This window comes from Acipenser ruthenus, chromosome 30 (genome assembly GCF_902713425.1).
Source record: "Acipenser ruthenus chromosome 30, fAciRut3.2 maternal haplotype, whole genome shotgun sequence".
Classification (NCBI taxonomy): Eukaryota; Metazoa; Chordata; class Actinopteri; order Acipenseriformes; family Acipenseridae; genus Acipenser; species Acipenser ruthenus.
Window position 1 is genome coordinate 4,012,674 of NC_081218.1, and position 22,734 is coordinate 4,035,407.

Genomic DNA, 22,734 nt, shown 5'->3' on the forward strand with positions numbered 1-22,734 from the left:
ACCCGAACTAACTTGAATAGGCCTATGGTTCAATTACCCATATCAGCTAATTTTCATTTCCTTCTTTTTGCATTGCATTACAGTGTTTACAGGGAGCAGTGTGGAGTAGTGGTCAGGGCTCTGGACTCTTGACCGGAGGGTCATGGGTTCAATCCCCGGTGGGGACACTGCTGCTGTACCCTTGAGCAAGGTACTTTACCTAGATTGCTCCAGTAAAAAACCAACTGTATAAATGGGTACTTGTATGTAAAAATAATGTGATATCTTGTAAGTCGCCCTGGATAAGGGCGTCTGCTAAGAAATGATTTATTTATTTATTTATTAGTCCATCGTTTGACAGGTATGTTTTAGTTTTTTTCATTTTTTTCATCCATAAATTCAACACAGCGCCTCAGCATTTTACACACGCGAACGATATTTCTGAGTTTTGTTTAACTGTGTAGAATATATGCTACTAAAATTTAACAAAATGGTCCCATGGCGTAGTGGTGAAAGCCAATTCCTTCAGCGCAGGGAGCTCTGTCCTCCGCGCAGCTCATATCGAGTCTAGGATGCTGGTACACTTTTAGAAGGGGGCTGGTTCATTATCCTCCCTGTGCTTGGGGCACCAAACGCTTAATGTGCAAACGGCTTTATGTGCTTACCGTAAGCACGTATTTGTAGGGTTTAACATGGTCATTACGTTCCGTTAATGACAACCCCACCTTTTGGAAAAGCATTGGGAAGTGTTAAGCTTGTTGTTCGCAGTTTCTATGGGGATCGGTTTGAAGCACATTAAGCGTTTTTCACAAAGAGAGCAGTCCACTTATCAGAAGTTTTTTTTTTTTTTGTAGGGTTTAACATGATTATTATATTGCGTATGTTAATGAAAGTCCTTGTTTTTAGGATTGTAGTATTGGAAAGTGCTAGGCTTGCCATTTACAAAGTATCTAGAGGTTTGGTTTGAATTGAACTTTTATGCACATTAAGCCACATTTAAGTGTTTTTTTTCACATTGTTTAAGGATGTCCCCTGTGCTTTACTACACTGTGTTGTGCTTTTACCATAACATACCAAAGCAGTTAACTTAAGGGGCTGGTTCATTGTCTTCTCTGTGCTTTACTACACTGTGCTTTTACCAGGGGGGATACCAAAGCAGTATTGAGAAGGGGCTGGTGCATTAGCTTCTCTGTGCTTTACTACACTGTGCTTTTACCAGGGGGGATACCAAAGCAGTATTGAGAAGGGGCTGGTGCATTAGCTTCTCTGTGCTTTACTACACTGTGCTTTTACCAGGGGGGATACCAAAGCAGTATTGAGAAGGGGCTGGTGCATTAGCTTCTCTGTGCTTTACTACACTGTGCTTTTACCATGGGGGGTACCAAAGCAGTATTGAGAAGGGGCTGGTGCATTAGCTTCTCTGTGCTTTACTACACTGTGCTTTTACCAGGGGGGATACCAAAGCAGTATTGAGAAGGGGCTGGTGCATTAGCCTCTCTGTACTTTACTACATGTTAACTGCAGTACATGTTTTAACTGCAGTACTTTATTCCACTGTGCTTTACTACACGTTGCTATGCTATGCACGGTCAGCAATTGCAAAGCTTTTATCTCTTTGAAATCTAATAAACTAAACACCAACAGTTGGTTCCCAGGCCTTCTTTCAACTAAAAACAAAACAAAACGCATTACTCCACATTTTGTGGGATGTCATAGGGGCCTGGTAAACAAAAAGCCCTTCTTTGGAAAGTGTGGGACAGCGAGGAGAGCTGTGTCATGTGACTACACTCTGTAAGAAGAGCTTGCCTGTACGAAAGCATGGCCTAATCACAGGGACAGTCAGCAGGACACCCACTGACCTGCACAGCATCAACACCATGAGAACCAACGTTGGAGCTCTTCCAGTCCCTAGAGGATTGACCTCTGAACTTTGCCAAGTCACCTGTGTAAAGAAGCGCCTCCTTCCCTATGCCCTAACCCTATCTCCACTTAATTTCCAGCTGTGTCAATTGCCCTGAGTTAAGTGCTGGAGTTTATTGTATGGCGGATTGCAATAATCCAGTATAGGGAGGCTAGACTGAGACACCAAACCCATTTTACTGTTATTACAAAGAATTTCACTCAAACAAATAGAATGCCCAACTGACATTTGAATGCATTGTAAGACAGTGCATAAATCCTGCTGATGTGTTTCAATGTGATGGGTGAATAATTTTAGCTCCACCCACACAGCCAATCAAAACTGACCACAAAAACTTGTCTATTGCCACATTCTTATTTTTCCACTGTATTGAATTCCATGTTGGCCCACTTGTGCATTTTAATGTAATGTTTCAACATTACACAGATTTTTTAAGGTCAGACCCAGCTTTAAACAGAATCATCTTTTAATAATCACATTTCGTTTTGCCAAACAGCTCACCCGAGCACAGACGTTGTTTGAAGTTTGTGCTCACGTGAAAAATAAAAAAAAGTGTCCATTCATAGAATTTGATACACATATGCTCAATTCATTCGTGTCGCTCACTTCGCTTGCGGTGTGCATTACCCATTTAAATCTACTGTGTTTGTTAACATTTATGTATTTAACTAAATCTGGACTTTTTTTGGTTAAGTCTTGGGAAAAATACGCTGTTTACATGAAATCTGGGAAAAAATAACTGTTAAAACATTAGTGTTTTTTTTTACACTTGTGGCCCCTGTTCACACCCGCCACTTCAAACATCATTTCTACAAGTCCTCATTTGAAAGGTAAGAACTTGGACTAATTAGCTGTCATTTATTTAAAATGTTCTATCCTTTAAAGAAAATACATTACTGCCCCTTTAGAGGCTGTGTGGTCCAGTGGTTAAAGAAAAGGGCTTGTAACCAGGAGGTCCCCGGTTCAAATCCCACCTCAGCCACTGCCTCATTGTGTGACCCTGAGCAAGTCACTTAACCTCCTTGTGCTCCGTCTTTAGGTTGAGACGTAATTGTAAGTGATTCTGCAGCTGATGCATAGTTCACACACCCTAGTCTCTGTAAGTTGTCATGGATAAAGGCGTTTGCTAAATAAACAATCAAATAATAATTTAGACATAGTCGCGCCCCCTTACTGACTCTCCGAGCCCCCCTCTCCCCCTCACCCCCGGGGGTTTGCACACCACTTATCTACAGCAGCGCCGGAAGGTGTAATTGAATCCTGCAATAGCATACAGCGTGCAGGTAGCTGCAGGCGCGCGTGCCTCTGCCTCGCAGAGAGATGCATGTCGTGGCAGGCTGGTTGCAGCTTGTTACCGTACAGATAAAACGACCTGGAAATGTAAACAAAACAAAACAAACAAACAAACTGTCAATGCAGTAAAAAGTCTGCTTTATGAAGTGTACAAAAAGCTATGTTAGCCAACATTCATTTTTGTGTGATCATGATTATAACGTAGTTTTCAGTTACAAATATATGTATTAAAAACAAATAAAAGTATATAATGTATATTTACTTGCTTTAAACATAGATTATATATTCTGGGATATAGTTTCCTAAAGCATATTTAAACCCAGACGTTTGTCTGTTTTACACAGCAACTTGAGACTACAGAATTGCATTCAACAACATCCCATTTGCTGCATTACACAGTTGCTTTACCCAAAATACTGCGTTGTAAGACTAGTTTATTGCGGTAACCATAATACCGTGGTTTATTTTTGGAAAGGGCTCTCACTCAGCAATCTATTCCTGGAATCTGGTGCGCTCAAAGGCAAAACAACATTCCAACCACTGGCAGCAGATACCACTGACACTATTATTTACGACTTTCTCTCTCACTTTAAGAACGGTTTATTAATTACAATGTATATAAAAAGCTGTTGCGGTCTCTGTGGTGTTTATTTTTGGAACAGCGTCCGACCACACAAATCCATCCCACAGATAAACTTTCGCTGTTTATTTTAAATGCTGCGCTGTTGCTTTAAATGTAACGACGTTCAACACTGCAGAAAGAAAAGGGGATGCGGCGCGTGTGCAGCTCTGAGCCGTGGAATCTGCCATTCAGCAGCCAGCGTGGATGTCACTTCCTGTTTGTGTTTCTGAGTGAGTTAGTTCCTTTGTGGATCACCAGCAGCAGAACTGGGGCCTTGCTTAGTGCGACACGGACTCAGGGAAAAAATACATAAATACACGATCAGCAAAGTGAAAGAATAGACTCACACGTCTGAGGAACAACTATAAACATTCAAACTACAAAGACAACAGCTACTGGCAACCCGTCCGAGAGACTTCTTGTATAATCCTGCCCTGACGGTAAACACGTTTGGTTGTATTGAAGCTGAGGGATTGGATACTCCCATCAGTTTCACAAGGTAAGGGCTGCATAACTTTAAAATGAGGTACGCGATCGTTTTTTTGTTTTCCTCCCGTCTCAATCGTGTTTGTAAATCTCATTATATTCGCTACCCTTGACGGGTGGCCCCGATCGTGCGGTGCTAGGTAACATTTTCGCACCATTAAGGTATGAGTTTTGCTTGTTCGAAGTGACAAGGTTATGTCGCTCCTTTTCTCCAAAAAAACAACACTTTGATTTGCTGGTGCTGAAGTCAAGTCGGTCAGTGATGAAGTTTTCCCGTGTCGTGTGTGTTGTTGCTGCTCCGCCAGACCTGTTTTGCAACACATCTGCATAGATGCATTAAAATACACACACCATGTACTCGGGTGATGGTCAGTTGACTGGAATGGCTAAACAAATATTGGCCAACTAGTTGATTGGGCAACAGCAGGATTGCATTGGCTATTATTTTAATTACACAACGGTAAATAACATTGTTTAAACCTCTTCAGCTACCGTAGTGTACAAACCCGCTTGCACTGTAATTATTTTCAGTTTCAAGCCAATTCATAATTTATTACGATGCATAACTTCCGTATATGTTTTTATTATTTCAAATGTTATGCGTCTAAGCAACTCATCCCTGTTTTTTTTTATTATGTTTTAGTTTACAGTAATGAAAATACACCACATTTTACATTAAATGTACACGTTTGTTGTATATGGACGTTTACAATATTCAAATGGTCAACCAAAACTACACATTGTATAAGAACTACTCTGTGTACAAATATTACTTCCACAAATGCTACTTTACCTTTACTTGTAAACAAAGGTATTGTTTTATATCGTGCACTTTTTTGTAGTACAGTGTTATTGTAAATATAACGATGTAATCCGTGATGGCCACGGAGTAGCTCCCAGTGTCAGATTTATATCTCCACAGTCCAAGACTATACTATAGTGAGCAGTTTCACTCACTGCATTGTGTACCCAAATAATTATAGACAGATTCAATATATAGGCATTACAGTTTGATATTAAGCGGGGGTTTGCACATTAGGGTATATTTAAGTGATGTTAAAATGGGTTTGACTAGTTAAGTTCTTGGTCAATGAATGAGTATATATAGATGAACACGTTTTATATCCCCTCGCTTAATATCATGTCTCGTTTATTATGATTTTTCAAAAACCGCTCGCCAGGCGCCATTGGCTCTTGGAGAAATTACCTCTCTTAGTATCATCTCACAAAGCCGCTTATTGTCACGTTTTGTGCAGCCTGTCTAATGCTGGGTGGCCAGGCTTTACTAAAGCCCATTTCACACTGGCACTCCTACCCAGGTCCGGGCTAACCGGGTCACAATCCCGTGTCGTGTGAAATCACGTACCTGGGTCGTACCCGGGTCCCAGCGACCCACCTCAGGATGTGGGTCGACACGCTTCGACCCGGGTTGATCAAGACAAAATGCTTGACGGCCGTTCATGAGCCGATGCAATAACAAACAGCCACGCCTGCCTGAAGGTTTCACTTCCCCAAGGAACGTTTCTGTTTATTCTGTTTAGCCATATTTTTGGTGATTGATTGAGACACACCATGAGCCAGATTGCAGCAGGGATGAAGACACATTTGCTCTCATCAGCATGTGGGCCGATGGTTCAATCCAGAGAAGCTTGGATGGAAGCGTCTGTAACAAGCTGCTTCCAGGGCATTGATACACGCGTTGTGTACTTGCGTCCGTCACCCAGGTCAGCCCTGCTTTATCAAAAGCAGTGTGAAATCACAAACCCGACCCACATGATACCGGGTCCTGACCTGGGTAGGTTCTGACCAGTGAAAGGGGCTTAAGTAACCACAGGATAGAATTAATTCCCATAGCAACTAACAACCAATAATCATCTCGGATCATAAACTGACATTTTGTGCAGCCTGTCAAATGCTGCGTGGGCGGTCTTAACAGGATACAGTTCAGTTACAAAATACCAATGTCACCTAATTTCTTTTTTTAGTCTTATTTACAAATAAAAAAACAAGTGCAATGCCTAATTGATAGCTCTCATCAGACGACAGTTCATGCCTTTTTTATTTAATGACACAAAGTGTTTTGTTCCAGCTAATGATACACAACGTACTTGTCCTGTAGTAAACGATGTGCATGTGTTTAAATGTAAAGAACGACTAAATGTACAGTATTAAAACACAGCTCTTTAATTCACAGTTATTTCTTTCTTTTTTCCCTCGCACTCGTCGTGAAACTCGGTTTATATCATGACCCGCTTTATATCGCAAATTATGCCTGCATGGCAGTCGTGCTGTAAAGCAGGTTATTCCATGAAAATAAAGGCTAACGCTGGTTACATTGCACTTGGCACAAATTTCTGTCTAATGGCATGCTTAATGCTTTGATGTTTTATCTGATATTGTGTATTGCTTATAGGGGGTCCAATACGATACGAGACTCCGAATATAGAAGCGTGATCTCCCGTCTCCCGGTGAGACTCAAGAAAATCCCTATAATATAGATTGCCAATTGTAATTCATTATTACCTTGAGTACATTTTCTGTAACAAGCTTTGTAAGATCAATGTATAAACGAATAATGTAAATGCCTCAGAGTTAAGGAGAGTTCAGCATTGCGAGTATCATAATAAGGTGGAAATTCACGAGAAAGTTCTCAAATAGTTTGTAAATCAATTGAAACTCTATAGAAAACAGATGAGTTTTTATAATAGGAGGCTGTGTGGTCCAGTGGTTAAAGAAAAGGGCTTGTAACCAGGAGTTCCCCGGTTCAAATCCCAGCTCAGCCACTGACTCATTGTGTGACCCTGAGCAAGTCACTTAACCTCCTTGTGCTCCGTCTTTCGGGTGAGACGTAGTTGTAAGTGACTCTGCAGCTGATGCATAGTTCACACACCCTAGTCTCTGTAAGTTGCCTTGGATAAAGGCATCTGCTAAATGATAATAATAATAATAATTATTATTATTATTATTAATAATAATAATAAGAAGAAGAAGAAGAAGAAGAAGAAGAAGTTGTGTGGGTCCAACCCCCCACCTATGCACCTTTTTTATATAAGCAGTGATTAAATTAAAGGTTATAACCTTGTTTAAAAAAAATTTAATAAAAAAACGCAGACAAAGGTTTAGTTTAGCCATTCCTTAAATGTTCACTCCATTCACTACATTTATTATCCACTGTGGCCATGCAAATTTATTGACTGGGAATACAAATCCGAAGTCATAAATGTTAATCATTTCTAATAATACGATTCCAATATTTTTCCTGTAATGGTTACAAACATTCAGATTATGATTAATCCCATTATGTGACAGTGTACATGTTAAAGAGAGGAAACTCAATCAGAGAGGAATGCGTTGTGCAATATTCCACGAATTGCAAAAAAAAAAAAGGTGCAAAGTCAGTCAGGTGTCTCGGACAGAGGTACAGCACACTACACCTGACACTGATGCTGCATAACCTGGTTATGTTTCTCTCAGATTTCTAACAGTGTCGCACAAATAGTTCTGTGGTCTCCCATTCTCAAGTGGTTTTGTATCTGGAAAACCACATATCCAGTCATGAAATTGGTATTAATATTTTGGTATTTTCTGTCACTTACATTTTTGCATGTCTTGAGATACTGTACACACACCCAATTGTCATGAACTTTGGTATTGCCATTATTTATCAGATGTATCTGATTCTGGGTATATATGGGACTGTCTGTCTGTAAATTTGTCCATCTTTTTCAGGTGCTACATTTCAAGTTCCACAGCAAAACAAGCACATATCTTGTGTGTTTTTAATGCTTATTTTTCCAGGTTATTGGTGAACTCCTGATAAGCTCTGCTCAGTCCATTTAAAGTACTGTATTAAACAGTGTATACTGATGATAAACATGTAAAATAATGTCCTGTACTGCAGACTAATCAAAACAGCTTAACAATAGACTTGAATTCAAAGCAGAGAGCTCATTCCAGTAAGGCTTACCTAAAATGTATTCATTCATAGGGCTCACATGTTCCTGTCTTACACATTACGGTAAAGGTGTATTTGATTTTTTAGATGGTAATTTATTTAAAGCTGTTTGTGAAGAAGTGTATTGATTGTTTCTTTCGGATACTTCAGTGCTACACTTCCATCAGTTTCGCCAAGGTGCATAAAGAAACGCAGTGAACATTGAAATCGCATCAGTCAGGAAACTAGAGCCCGGACATTCTGGGACTTTCATTTCTTTAAGTACATGGCACACATTTTTTATAGATTTGTATAAACATTCTGATTTATTTTTTCCAAACTCCCAGAAGCCCCGGCTGTGTTCCTTTGGGAGTTTCACAATCTGTAAAGCTATGAAAAGAATCTTTAGGATTCAAATACACATTTCACGTAATGTGTGCTGCTTTCTCATAGGAAATGTGATAATAAAACATGTTCGATAAAAATTAGTGGAATTACTTTGTTTGACTTTAAATTCCTGATAATTTAAGTATCCTTGGAAAACGAGCAGAATAAACTCTGTACCCCTACACATTACAAAAAAACCCTTTCCATATGCAGGACTGGAGTTGGGTTTCATTCAAATCTTCATACATTATCTATATGCATGTGTTTTATTTGCAAAGCTGCTTTGTATTGATATCTATGGTTTTGCATTTACAGTCGTTACTGGTATACTTGTATTTACCTAGACCTGCTGTCCCTGAATTAACATGTGAAAGGGAACATTTTCAATGGTCTCATGGGACAGAAGACATTTCAAGAGCTACAAATATATCATTCACTACACCCCACAAAATACAATTGAGAAAATAACACACCACCTATACCACATAAACAATGTAGTGCTGGGGTGAATATTCTTTAAAAATTTAAAACATATAAATATATTTCAAATTAGCTGGAAAACAAAAGGTATAATTTGTATTGTGTTACTGTAATAAAAGAAATCTCAGCAGTAAAATAAACCCAGTACTAGGGATGTGTATTTTGGTACAATTTTATGAACGTCTAAATGCTGCGCAGTGTCCGCGTTTAAACCATATCTACACACACTCTCTCTCTTTATATTACACTCTGAGGTATACTGACAGCCCTGGTTTGTATTTTCCAAGCAAAGAAACCATAAATAAGCAAATAACGTTTTAACATTGCAAAGACTTAACTACAACGTTTTTAAAAAATTAAATTAAACAAAAAACACATACTCGCTGAAGTATATATTGAAATGTTTGTATTGAAATGTCCTCTTCAATCTAACAATGGTTGTAATTCAAGTTGTGGAGATAGAACTATAGACATAGTCAACACATTTTCAGACAGTATAAAGTTTTCAGAATAGTTTGTTTTTAAATGTTCATTAAAAAAAAAACTTGAGTAATTTATTTTATTTTTTTTTATAAGTAACTTTGACCAAAATTATAAAATTATAAAAAATTATAAAATTAAATGTCAGAAAAAACACTTGTCATTAACTCTGTTAACACGTGGTCTGGATACCGTATCATGCCCACCACAACATGAAAATCTGAGTGCACCAATGAAGCGCCAGATCGACCGAGAATAAAACCCGCCCCAGTGTCAATCTTTCTGTTGCACCAATTAGAAAAGCTACTTGGAGGCAATTGCCAAACCCCTTCCTTTTTATAATATCCGCCCTTACTGTGGCACCACAGCAGTCGGATACGCGACAGACTAGTACTGTATACGATGATAAATTACTAAAATGAATACATAGAAAAATGTACGTTTGGTGAAATCTGTCACCTGACAGTCTTTCATTGTGAAACGTTTAACCCCTTCTTTAGCGTTTATATATTTTTAAACGTTTAAAATTCCCATCCCTACCCACTACCCCATCAAACAACCTCTTAAAGAAAGGAGAGAAACACTGCATCTCTACAGCAGAATGTGTGCTATTTATCTCAGACCTCATTCATGCATTGGTTTGCATGATATTTTTTTGATCTAGTCATAATACATTCTGTTATGTAAATAATTACTATCATGGTCATTCTTCCCATGGAATACATTTCAAGCAGCGTTTGTTCCAGAGTTCCATTATTGTTGATGTTCCATGCTGTTGATGCTGGATCCTTTGAGACCCATCTTGACAAGGGTGTGGGATCAGTCAGCAGTTAGGTAATGAACACGCAATGGTCTCCCACAGCCTATCACAATCCACTTCATTTCCAACCCAGTCCTCTGGTCCTGGTTTCTGTGCTGCACTTAAATATTGTCTAGGGTTAACTTTGTGAACTCCTTCGTAAATGTTCTTGTTTATAATGAAATCAATTGCCTTATTGATCAGTCACTAATTGGATGAAGTTTACAAATAATTTTGCATGAAGCCTGAATTAAGGACTGTATGCTGAGCAGTATGGATATTCTGGTATTGATTTCTTAAACCCTTGTTCGGAACAATTAATGTTATCACCTTGTGCAGAATCTTCTGGATATATATATAGCACATAGGTTTTATAATTTACTAAGCGTATGCGCCTTACAAATAATATACTTTTTTAAAAAGCCCTGTGTTCACAGTCCTGCGCAGGTTCGATTTTTACAACCTGCTTCCGACCCGGACCTGCTACTACAGAACCCGACCCGAACCCACAACCCGCTGCAGCACCGTCTTCTTACCCGTGACCCGACCTGAACCCGCAAGTGTTTGCCCTTTACCTACTGCCTGCGTCAACTGACTGTCTCACACTCTCACATTCACACACTGATATCTCTACCATTCTCCACAGATTGAGTTCATACAATCGGCTATACAGTGTGGTAGCTTTCTCTAGTGGTCTGGACAGTGTAACATATTAACTATCTCTACTTACTTTACTATAAAATACCTGTCTGTTCCTTTTGTGCCACCCGTTGAAAGGGAGCTACACCTGTGCTTTCGCAGAGATGATGTACCAGTTTTGTGGCTGTTGTTTACAAAAACATAATGACAGCTTTTACAAGCAGCGAATCCAGTGACATGTTCACTATTTTCATTCGATTCCAAAAGAATTGCACACTTCTGATTGACTTCTCGCACTATTATCCACTACATGATATAAACCCTGCGCTATCTTTTGTTTTACCTCACCCACAGGTATTTTTAATATCACCAAGCAGATGCGATCAAGGGATCTTGTGACGTATCAAACAAGCGAGAACACTGCTTAGTCAGCTGACTCCTCCCTAATCGCCTCCTGCTTTAGTGAAGGAAGTACAGGTACATTTACCTTCTAATACGTTATTTGGGAAAGGGTTACAGTGGAGTACGCTAAAAGGACAGAAAACGTTTTTGGTGGTTCAAGTTCAGACCAGAGCCTGACCCAAAAAATGACATTTTCTGACCCGAACCGCGAAAAAGTTCACATTGCGACCCAAACCTGACCCGATGCAGGACCCTACCCTGTGTAGCAGATTATGTTAGGGCAGCAGTGTGGAGTAGTGGTTAGGGCTCTGGACTCTTGACCGGAGGATAGCGTGAGCATGACTTTTAAATGAATCTACAGAAATCTTTATCCAAAAACTGTTTGTAGTATAACAGGGCTTGAAACTCGCACTAGCCCTGCACCCAGTGCTGAGTTTCAGAGAAGATATAATACTGAAATGACCAGGTTCCAGGAGTTTGAACAATCAGACCCCTGGAAAACCTGCTCTAATGACACAAACGCAGGGAGGAAAAGCTGACCAAACCTTGTGCTAGCTGGCCGCTTTTAGCCTAAGAAGGGGAAAGTTCATTCTGGCTGGCTTCAAAACAACACGTTTTTTTTATTTATTTTGAATTAGCTAGAAAACAACTACAGTATATGTGTCATATTACAGGAAACGAGGTAACCTGTCAAATTATCTATTAGACAGGAGAGGAACACTCTTCTGTACAGTAGAATGTTTTTTTATTTAAGACGTCATTTTATACATTGGTTTCCTTTACATCTTTTTGATCCAGTCATTGATAGATTCTGTTATATGAACGAATACAATCACAACCATTTTTGCCACCATACACATTTCAAGCAGCTTCTGTTTGAATTTCAAATGGCACGTATTTATTTTCATACTGTGTTGTGGAAAGTGAATATGTTTAATATGCCCAATTATATAACCTCAGCCTTCCTAACTCAGTTTTTTTTAATAGTTGTGCTCCACCGCAGCCTTCCCCCACTATAGCTCAGAAGTGAAGCTCAGTGGGTGTCCTCCACTCTCGCGACCAAGCCAAGCACCTCTTTGTACCCAGAAGCTCGAGAGCAGATGTCAGGGAGCCACTGGCCTCCAAAAGACAAAAGCCAGCTCACCAGGCTCCTGGCCAGTAGGGTCTGCTGTAGCGCGATGAAGAGAAACAGTCCAGACGGTTTTGCCTCCCTAACCCGCGGGAGCTCCAGAGCCAAGCTCTTACCAGGCGAGACTCGGAAATGCACTTTCAATATTGGCAGGGGAGAGTGGGTTAACTTCATTCTCTAGTGTAGGTGTTGTATTTATCTGAGAAGTTCAACATGCACCTGTCCGTTTGGAGGGGTAGCTGCTTGTTCAAACCCCACCTGGTCATTTCAATACTATACCTAAACAAGGGTACAGATGAAGCCCAGGACTGGGTGCAAGGCTAGTGCAAGTTTCAAGCCCTGATGTCCCCTAGCATACACACTTGCTGTACTCTGATTTAAAGTCAAACAACCTTACTCCATGAAGATGTTTTAAATCTGCATCCAGTTTGCTAACGGAGTATTGGAAGGGTAGTCATTCAAGATCAGTGCTTTGAGAACGCTTATTTTCATTTGATTCTGTCATTTCCCAGCACAAAACCAATCCAAACGGAATAGCTTTAGGGCACAAACATTCAAGGAAAGCATGTGTTCCTGGCTCCAAATAGAGCACCAGGGTGATTAATGAATGTTTAATTGAAGCTAGCAAAATAAATCTTAAAGATTTCCTCTGATTAACAAAAATGGTGTCTGGATTCTATTGGCTGCAGGTTATTTAGGTCTTGTATCACAAGGTGGATTGATTTGCAGTAATCCGGCGCTGTGCCCCTGTCTGTGCTCTAGGTTTTACCCCATGACTGGGAGAGCTGCCAGGAGTACTTATTTGCAGGCCTCTTTCTACAGCTCTGGTTGTAGTACTGCGGGAATAGAAACAAGCATGTCGGTACACCTGAACAACAGAATGACTGGGGTGGGGCATTGATTGTCCCTTTTATCCCCCTCAGACCCACTTACTATTATTATTATTATTATTATTATTATTATTATTTATTTCTTAGCAGACGCCCTTATCCAGGACGACTTACAATCGTAAGCAAATACATTTCAAGTGTTACAATAAAAGTAATACAATAAGAGCAAGAAATACAATAACTTTTGTTCAAGCAAAGTACAAGTGTGACAAACCACAATTCAATAATACAGCAGATAATAGTGATAGTTACATCAGGATATGATTAAATAGTGGTAGTTACATCAGGATATGATTAAGTACAAAGTACTACAGGTTAAACACTTGGCAGATTACAGTATTCTGAAGTACAGGATTAAATGCAGTAAAATAGGGGGCAGATGAGAGCAAAATAAAGCACATTTAAATGAAGGGTGATAGTGTCCCAGGATACAAACTGAGGAGTTCTACAGGTGCTGTTTGAAGAGGTGAGTCTTAAGGAGGCACCGGAATGTGGTCAGGGACTGGGCAGTCCTGACATCTGTAGGAAGGTCATTCCACCACTGCGGAGCAAGGGTGGAGAAGGAGCGGGCTCTGGAGGCAGTCTTCTAGTGCAGGCGGAGCGGAGAGGTCGAGTGGGGGTGTAGGGAGAGATGAGGGTCTGGAGGTAGCTGGGTGCAGTCTGGTCAAGGCATCTGTAGGCTAGTACAAGAGTCTTGAACTGGATGCGAGCGGTGATCGGGAGCCAGTGGAGTGAGCGGAGTAGTGGAGTAGCGTGGGTGAAGCGAGGCAGAGAGAACACCAGGCGGGCAGCAGAGTTCTGGATGAGCTGGAGCGGACGGGTGGCGGACGCAGGGAGGCCAGCCAGGAGGGAGTTGCAGTAGTCTAGGCGGGAGAGTACCAGGGCCTGGACCAGGAGCTGGGTAGCATAGTTGGTGAGGAAGGGTCGGATTCTTCGGATGTTGCTCAGGAAGAATCGGCAAGTGCGTGCCAGAGTGGAGATGTGCTGGGAATAAGAGAGGCAGGGGTCCAGGGTGACTCCAAGGTTCTTAGCTGAGGAAGAGGGAGAGAGTGTGGTAGATTCCAGAGGAACAGAGAGAGAGAGAGATCAGAGGAGAAGGAGGAGGAGGGAAAGAAAAGGAGGTCAGATTTAGAGAGGTTGAGTTTGAGGTGATGCGAGTGCATCCAGGAGGAAATAGCAGACAGACAGGTAGAGATACGGGAGGAGATGGTTGAGTCAGAGGTGGGGAAGGAGAGGAAAATCTGAGCATCATCAGCATAGAAATGGTATGAGAAACCATAGGATGTGATGAGGGGGCCCAGGGAGCAGGTGTAGAGAGAGAACAGGAGAGGACCCAAGACTGACCCTTGGGGGGACTCCAGTTAAGAGAGGCTAAGGTGTGGAGGTTGCTCCATGCCAGATTACCTGGTAAGTGCAGTTGGAGAGGTAGGAGGAGAACCAGGCCAGAGCAGTGCCAGAGATCCCCAGGTCAGCAAGAGATGATAGTAGAATAGAGTGATCGACAGTGTCAAAGGCAGCAGAGAGGTCGAGGAGAATTAGGACAGAGGAGAGCGAGGCAGCTCGGGCACACTTAAGTGAGTTGGTGACAGACAGGAGGGCGGTTTCAGTGGAGTGAGCAGAGCGGAAGCCAGATTGGAGAGGGTCAAGCAGAGAGTGGTTGGACAGGAAATCAGAGAGCTGGCGGTGTACAGTCCGCTTGAGGGTTTTGGAGAGGAAGGGTAGGAGGGAGGCGGGGTCGAGGGTAGGTTTTTTGAGACCCACTTACTAAACATCCATCGCCTCTTTAAATAAAAACATTTGAATGATCAGGCTGTCTCACAAGTGCATCTGTACCCCAACACGGGCAATAAAATGCTTTTAGGCCCCTTGTCAATTTTAAATATCTTGGTATCCCTGAATGGAAAATTGCCACATCCTTATAAAGATAGATTTTTAATGTTATTTCGGGTACCACCCGACACAGATTTAATTACAACACAGGCCTGATGCTAGGGTATCAACAACGGTAATCCTAGCAATGGATTTAATAAAGAAAACAAAACAAAGCCAAAAATAAAAGTTTGCCAGACAAGGCGAGCGTTAGTCTCGCTAAAAGAGACTTCCCGCTCCAGGAACCTACTACTCTACAAAACCCTCTCTATACTTGGTTGGGATCAACATCCCCTAAACTAACCTATTGCTGTTGTTCCCGAATTCCCGGTCTCCCAGCGACTCCGGGTCATTGTGCCGGTCCTGGCTGAACAGATCTTCACAGGCACTGTCTTGCAGTTGAAGAGTTCTGTAGTAGTTGTCCTGCAGAGCGGACGATCTCCTGGGTGGAAACAAAGCGCTCCTCAGTGTAGTAGTGGCCGTACTGTAGCCTCGAGCTGTGGCACAGACGCTTTTTGAGCTTCACGCAGTCTCCCCGGGCACGCTCCCTAGCCAGTCTCCGAGCCTAACTGCTCAATTGGTTGCATACCAACGCCTCTCCTGTTGTGCCCCGGCTGCACCCATCTGCACAAGAACCAGCAACAGGGCTCTCCCCGTCACAGCATGAAACAGTAGCAGCTGGTATCAGCCAGGTTACTTATACATAAAGATGAGATCTGAACCAAACTCATGTCTTATCACAATCTGCAAAAATTTCACATAACGGTTTTTCAGTTTCGCGATTCAATTGTTAAATATAGAGCAATTGAGTTTACATAAAATGTTACATGCAGTTATCATACGCGTTTCAAAACCAGAAAAAAAATCTAGTTTATAAAGATCATTACGTATATTGCCGTGTATGCTGAGAGATATGAAAACCGCACTTAATGCTGGCTTACTGTATGCAAGTTGACTTATTTATTTTGACTACACACTTTTTAATTTATATTTGTATCTGTGTGACCGTGACCTCTGGCTATTGGTATCGTAACATATTTCAGAAGACCATTAAAACCATTTAAAGCATTTTACAGCAATAGAGAATTCTCCTGGACTGCATCAACTAGTTTAGTGGTGATCCTGGGTAACCACCAATCCGTAGTTGATGCAGTCCTGGGAGATTTTCCCCAGTGCTATAAAATGCTCTAAAAAGCCATCTGTGAGTTATCGGGGTGTAGGTGGATCAGCTCCCTAGACACTTCATTGTGTCAAATTGTGTGCAAAGAAGTCCAGTCTAGAGACCGACTCTCACAGTGAAAATCATATTTTGCATCACTACAGTGCTCCCAATTTAGTAAGCATTGCAGACTGGACTCAGATAAACTGTTGGAGTAACATAGCGGTGAATGATGCGCTGAGTTTATTTAGTGGCTCATGTCTGTGTATTTTAAACCTTTAATAACTGGCAAAACATGTAGTAACTGACACCCAAACTCAATGACTAAAGAATGTCCTTTGCAAGCTTCTGCAGAGTTTGATATGGGGTTCTGTTCTGTGTGGAGGTGTGCCATAAAAGTTAATAATGAATCCCGTGAGGCACTGACTTAAAGGGACAAAGTATGTGCTACATATTTCAGCCATTTGTGTTTGTCCAACCCTAGATTTTCTTAATTAATGCACTTGAAAACTAGGCCAGGCATATACAGAGGGCCCTCATAATCGCGTAACAATCGCACAGTATCTGAAAGTCTTTATAAAATTATAGGCAAATGCAATTAGAAACCTATATAGGAAGCTAGGTGTGTATTGTCTGCCTTGATTGTACATCAGTCTTATCTCACGCGTGTTGGAGAAACATACACTTTGTGAGACACTGTAGTTTATAAAATGAACTGGGTTTAAGAATCGGTTGGTATTTGGGTTTCAGTTAGTTAGTTACAGTGCCTTGCAAAAGTATTCAGACCCCTGACCAATTCTCTCATATTACTGAATTACAAATGGTACATTGAAATTTTGTTCTGTTTGATATTTTATTTTAAAACACTGAAACTCAAAATCAATTATTGTAAGGTGACATTGGTTTTATGTTGGGAAATATTTTTAAGAAAAATAAAAAACTGAAATATCTTGCTTGCATAAGTATTCAACCCCCACACATTAATATTTGGTAGAGCCACCTTTCGCTGCAATAACAGCTTTAAGCCTTTTGGGGTAAGTATGTACCAGCTTTGCACACAGTGTCGGAGTGATTTTGGCCCATTCTTCTTGGCAGATTTGCTCCAGGTTGTTCAGGTTGGTTGGACGATGCTTGTGGACCGCAATTTTCAAATAGTGCCACAGATTCTCAATGGGATTGAGATCAGGACTTTGACTGGGCCACTGTAGGACATTCACCTTTTTGTTCTTGTGCCATTCCAATGTTGCTTTGGCCTTGTGCTTGGGATCATTGTCCTGCTGAAAGGTGAAATTCCTCCCAAGCTTCAGTTTTTTAGCAGACTGAAGCAGGTTCTCTTGCAGTATTTCCCTGTATTTTGCTCCATCCATTCTTCCTTCAGTTTTAACAAGATGCCAGTCCCTGCTGATGAGAAGCATCCCCACAGCATGATGCTGCCACCACCATACTTCACTGTAGGGATGGTGTGTCTTGTGGCATGGGCAGTGTTAGGTTTGCGCCACACATAGCGCTTTGAGTTTTGGCCAAAAAGCTCTATCTTGGTCTCATCTGACCACAAAACGTTTTCCCACATCGCAGCTGGGTCACTCTCATGCTTTCTGGCAAACTCCAGACGTGCTTTCAGATGGTACTTTTTGAGTAACGGCTTCTTTCTTCCCTCCCATACAGGCCAGTGTTATGCAGAACTGGTGCACCATTACTCCACTCCCAGCCACTGAACTCTGTAGCTCCTTCAAAGTGATTGTTGGCCTCTCTGTGGCTGGAGCACCATTACTCCACTCCCAGCCACTGAACTCTGTAGCTCCTTCAAAGTGATTGTTGGCCTCTCTGTGGCTTCTCTCACAAGTCTCCTTCTTGTTTGAGCGCTGAGTTTTGAGGGACGGCCTTTTCTTGGCAGTGCCTGGGTGGTGTGATGCAGCTTCCACTTCCTGATTTATTGATCCAACTGTGCTCACTGGGATATCCAAACACTTGGATATTATTTTGTACCCTTTCCCTAATCTATGCATTTGTATTACTTTATCTCTAACTTCTGTAGAATGCTCTTTGGTCTTCATTTTCCTTCAGATTCACAGCCTGACCAATGATCCTTCAACAGTGGGGTTTTTATACAGAAAATGTGACAGCAACTTTAATCGTTCACAGGTGGAGGCCAATGGTAAGGTAATTGTGTCCTCGTTAGGGCAATTTCTTTCATCGGTGTAAACTGGGAGCTTCCACAGCACAGGGGTTGAATACTTATGCAAGCAAGATATTTCAGTTTTTTATTTTTCTTAAATATTTCACAACATAAAACCAATGTCACCTTACAATAATTGATTTTGAGTTTCAGTGTTTTAAAATAAAATATCAAACAGAACGAAATTTCAATGTACCATTTGTAATTCAGTAATATGAGAAAATTGGTCAGGGGTCTGAATACTTTTGCAAGGCACTGTAGTTAGTTAGACAATTGTGGGTTTAATATTGATTGTTGGAGCAGGAAAGTCGGATGGTAAGGAGAAATCTTTGAAGTGCACCATATGGCAATTTAAAGGGGACCTGTGTTTTCTCAGAGATAACATGCTGGGGCTAAAACCATTTAAGAGAATTACAATCTCCTTCCGTTCTTACATTATGGTTTCCTGAGTAAAACATCAAAGAGGCTTCGATGTCACATTCACTTAAGGTAATAAAAGGAAGGTGGACCCACGTGGTCAATGATATGGTTGGTTGATAAAAATATGCATCAGTATTTAATTGTCTTCTGATAGGCTAAAGGGTGCACAAGAACCTTTTTATTACATGTTCCCATGTGCTGCTACAACTGTTTACATAAGGTGTGTGTATTATTTTAATTTTTTTTTTTTTACATCTTCACCACTTTTTTAAACTTTTAAATTGCATTCCCTGCCTCAAGATGGCTTCACATGTACCCGCATGGACCTCTCAGAACCTCATTTCCCATCATCCTCCTCCTCACATATGTAACAGATGGATTTACCAGTGAGCAGGAGGATGATGGGAAATGTAGTTCTGAAAGTTTCCTAAGTTTAAGAAACTGGTCAAAATCTAAAAAAAAAAAAAAATTAAAAGAATTAAACACTACACACACACCTTACGTCAACAGTTGTAACAACACATGGGAACATGTAACACAATCAAATAAAAAAGGTCCTTATGTACCCTTTGAGGAAAATAGAGTACCCAGTTGCTCTACTGTACCAAATAAAATATATTTCTTGAAATCTACAACAGAGTTTGGAATCACAATAACTGTATACTTGTGGATGCACTGAGGAAAAAAATAACATTAACGAATGTTTTTAATTCCTTGTTCATTTCTACAACACACACCTAGCTGCCTGTATAAGAGTGATGCAGAGAGGTGATGTAAAATCAAGGCAGACAGTGTAGATTGAGACAGAGAGAAGGACATGCTCAGCGCAAAAGGGTCCCCGTTCTTTGAATAATCAAGAACTGCCATGTTAAGCACTGTGCAGAAATCTCCCCACAGAATGCTATCAGTGGACAGCATGTTTCAATGCTGATGGCTTCAGTGAGTCTTAGGTGGTCAGCCCTGTCTGTCTGTTCCCTCTGCCCAAAGTTCACCGTCCCCAAGAGAGCTTTTATCTTCTCTGTAGATATTCTCGGAAGAATTCAGTCATATTCTGATGATAATATTTAGTTGAAAAACATCTGTTAATTAGCGCAATGTGAGCTGGATCAGTATTCATGTCCTTGGTTGTTGTACATCACTCAAGTAATTAGCAGCTAGATGTATCTGCTTGTTTTTTTTCTCAGGAACACAGAAGAACCCTTCAGCCTCCTACACAGAGCCTTTCATCTGCTCTGCTTTGACGACAACAGCAGTCACTTTGGATAAGTTGCACTCTCTTTAATGACGCTCTGACGTCAGTCCCGGGCTTACAGAGGTGATCTAACCAAGGCTTTCAAATCCCTTTCTCTGGCTGCGGTCAGAAGTGCAAAAGGCACCTGGCATCTGAAAATCTAACGCATTGCAACCACCATCCGTCCTGAAACCGCACGCTGCGCAATTACTTTACAATCGCGTGACGTGCGATCGGTCGGCCGTCAGTCAGTGTATGTTCATGTGCATCTGCCCTGCTAGCACACTTCATTATATCTAGAGCACTGTTTGCTCCTTAGTACAAGCCACTGTGCCTGTCTTATTCCAGGGGCAGGTGGAAGAATACAGTGTGTCTGTCATGGTGATTGACTTGCTATCCTCTGCTCAGGATGAAGTCGCTGTGGAGGGGATTTGATGTACGGAGAGGATGTCTCAGTATATCGGGAGAATCACTTATCCAGTTGTCATGAAATAATATTATTTAGCATTAGTTATTGGGAGTAATAGATTGTGAGGATGTCTCTGTCTGCATGTCACATTTTTATATGCATCTTGAGAACGTAAGAAGTTATTGCACATTTTAATAGCCTACTATGTCTAGAACTCAGAACGGAGTACTACAATAGGTATTGCATTGATTATAATTAGTGTGTGTAAATAATTAATATGCAGTCTACTGTTCTGTATGTAAAACTCGTTCTAATAATTAAAACATTTGAAAGCTGTATTGTGCTACTGTAGTGTGTCGGAACATTTGTACTTCAATGTAAAGCTGCCAAAGTAATATTAAATGGAAATGTGTCATATGACTGAGATTGATATTACTAGGAGCTTGTAGCCATTGACTCCCATTATATTCGAACAAGATAATGTTGATAAGTAATATGTATTGCAGTAGGAGTGCCTGCATCAGAATCTGTGGACGGCTCTACTCTGTTGCAGGCATCTCGCATTCAGTCCAGGCAGGGAGGTGTTGTTTTGCAGGCAGCTCGCATTCAGTCCAGGCAGGGAGGTGTTGTTTTGCAGGCAGCTCGCATTCAGTCCAGGCAGGGAGGTGTTGCTTTGCAGGCAGCTCGCATTCAGTCCAGGCAGGGAGGTGTTGTTTTGCAGGCAGCTCGCATTCAGTCCAGGCAGGGAGGTGTTGTTTTGCAGGCAGCTCGCATTCAGTCCAGGCAGGGAGGTGTTTTGTTCTCTAAATGTTTGTGTTCAACTCTCGGTGAGGCTGTGTACGTGGCTTTTCTCCTGTCACTAGGCTCACACACACGCTGTGTTACATGTGCGCTCTGGGTCATGTTTACCTACTGGTCTCTGTCCTAATAGAAGCCACACAGGAGCAGAGACACACTGTGTGATATTAGAGCTGAACAAGCTGACAGCTCCCAGCTCACTCTGTGAAACAGCCAGGCCCAAAACAACACACTTCTCTCAATTGTTTTAAGTTAACAAAATAATAAAAGCTTGCCTGTCAGACTGTAGGTCTTTTAAATGTGCAGTTTTGAAAGATAAGTGTTCATATTAATTTTCCTTTTTAAAATGGTATTTTACAAGTAATTCTAGCAAACATTTCATTTTAAAACATTATATCTGGTACTACACTCGGTTAAATAAAGGTTTACACTTTCTATGTCACTTCTACAGTGTCTTCTGGTTCAGGTTACTGGCTGACAGTCAATGGGGGAAGCAGCTGATTGGTTAATGACAGGAAATATGCTGTTGATGGCGTGGGGGACAATTTCACACACTAGGTGACCTAGGAGGCGCAACACTAACTGAAAGCATGGCTTGCAAACAGAGATTTCTTTAACCAAGTGTAGTACTATAAATCATGTTTTAAAATAAAAATGAATAAAAATGTTTACTAAGAATTGTGTTTCTTTCAAAACTGCACATTTAAGACCTATATATGGAATAGAAGTGCACAACAGGTAAGATCTATATAATTATTGTGTTGCAATCATGTAGGTAGAATATGTAGCTGTCGGATACCATAACAGGTTAAAAGACTATGAATGCTGGCCTTTGTTTACCCCAGTGAAATTTTACATGCTTTCCATTTTTTTTTTTCTTACATAACCGCAAGGAGATTGTGTGTGTGTGTGTGTGTGTGTGTTTTTTAGCTATTCCGTTCTTGAAATTCTTGTTTTTGTCAGTGTGTGTTTTTAATCCCCTGGCAGCATTGCTGTGTAGCGTGTACCAGTCTCTGCTGTGACACAGGCTGTGCAGTGCCTTATCGGTGGATACATCGGGCTGGGCTGAACTATCTTCTGTAATTCAACTTCCTTGTCTGTGTTTATTTGTCAGTCATCTGTGTGATGTATGTGTTTTTGTTTTTGTGTTCTTGTGTTTTGGCAGCAGCATACAGAGCTGATCCAGCCACTGTTCACGCAGACCCTCAGGTGTATTTATTTAAAATGGCTT

The 22,734-nt window shown here is 41.1% G+C and overlaps 1 protein-coding gene across 1 annotated transcript in view; it reads left to right on the forward strand.

Moving 5' to 3' along the window:
• Positions 1-3,719: 3,719 nt before the first annotated feature.
• Positions 3,720-22,734, forward strand: part of LOC117397139 (RAC-beta serine/threonine-protein kinase-like) — a gene marked incomplete at its 5' end in the record, with an annotated part of 44,443 nt that continues 25,428 nt past the window's right edge. The window contains 1 exon segment of the mRNA XM_033995706.3: positions 3,720-4,314.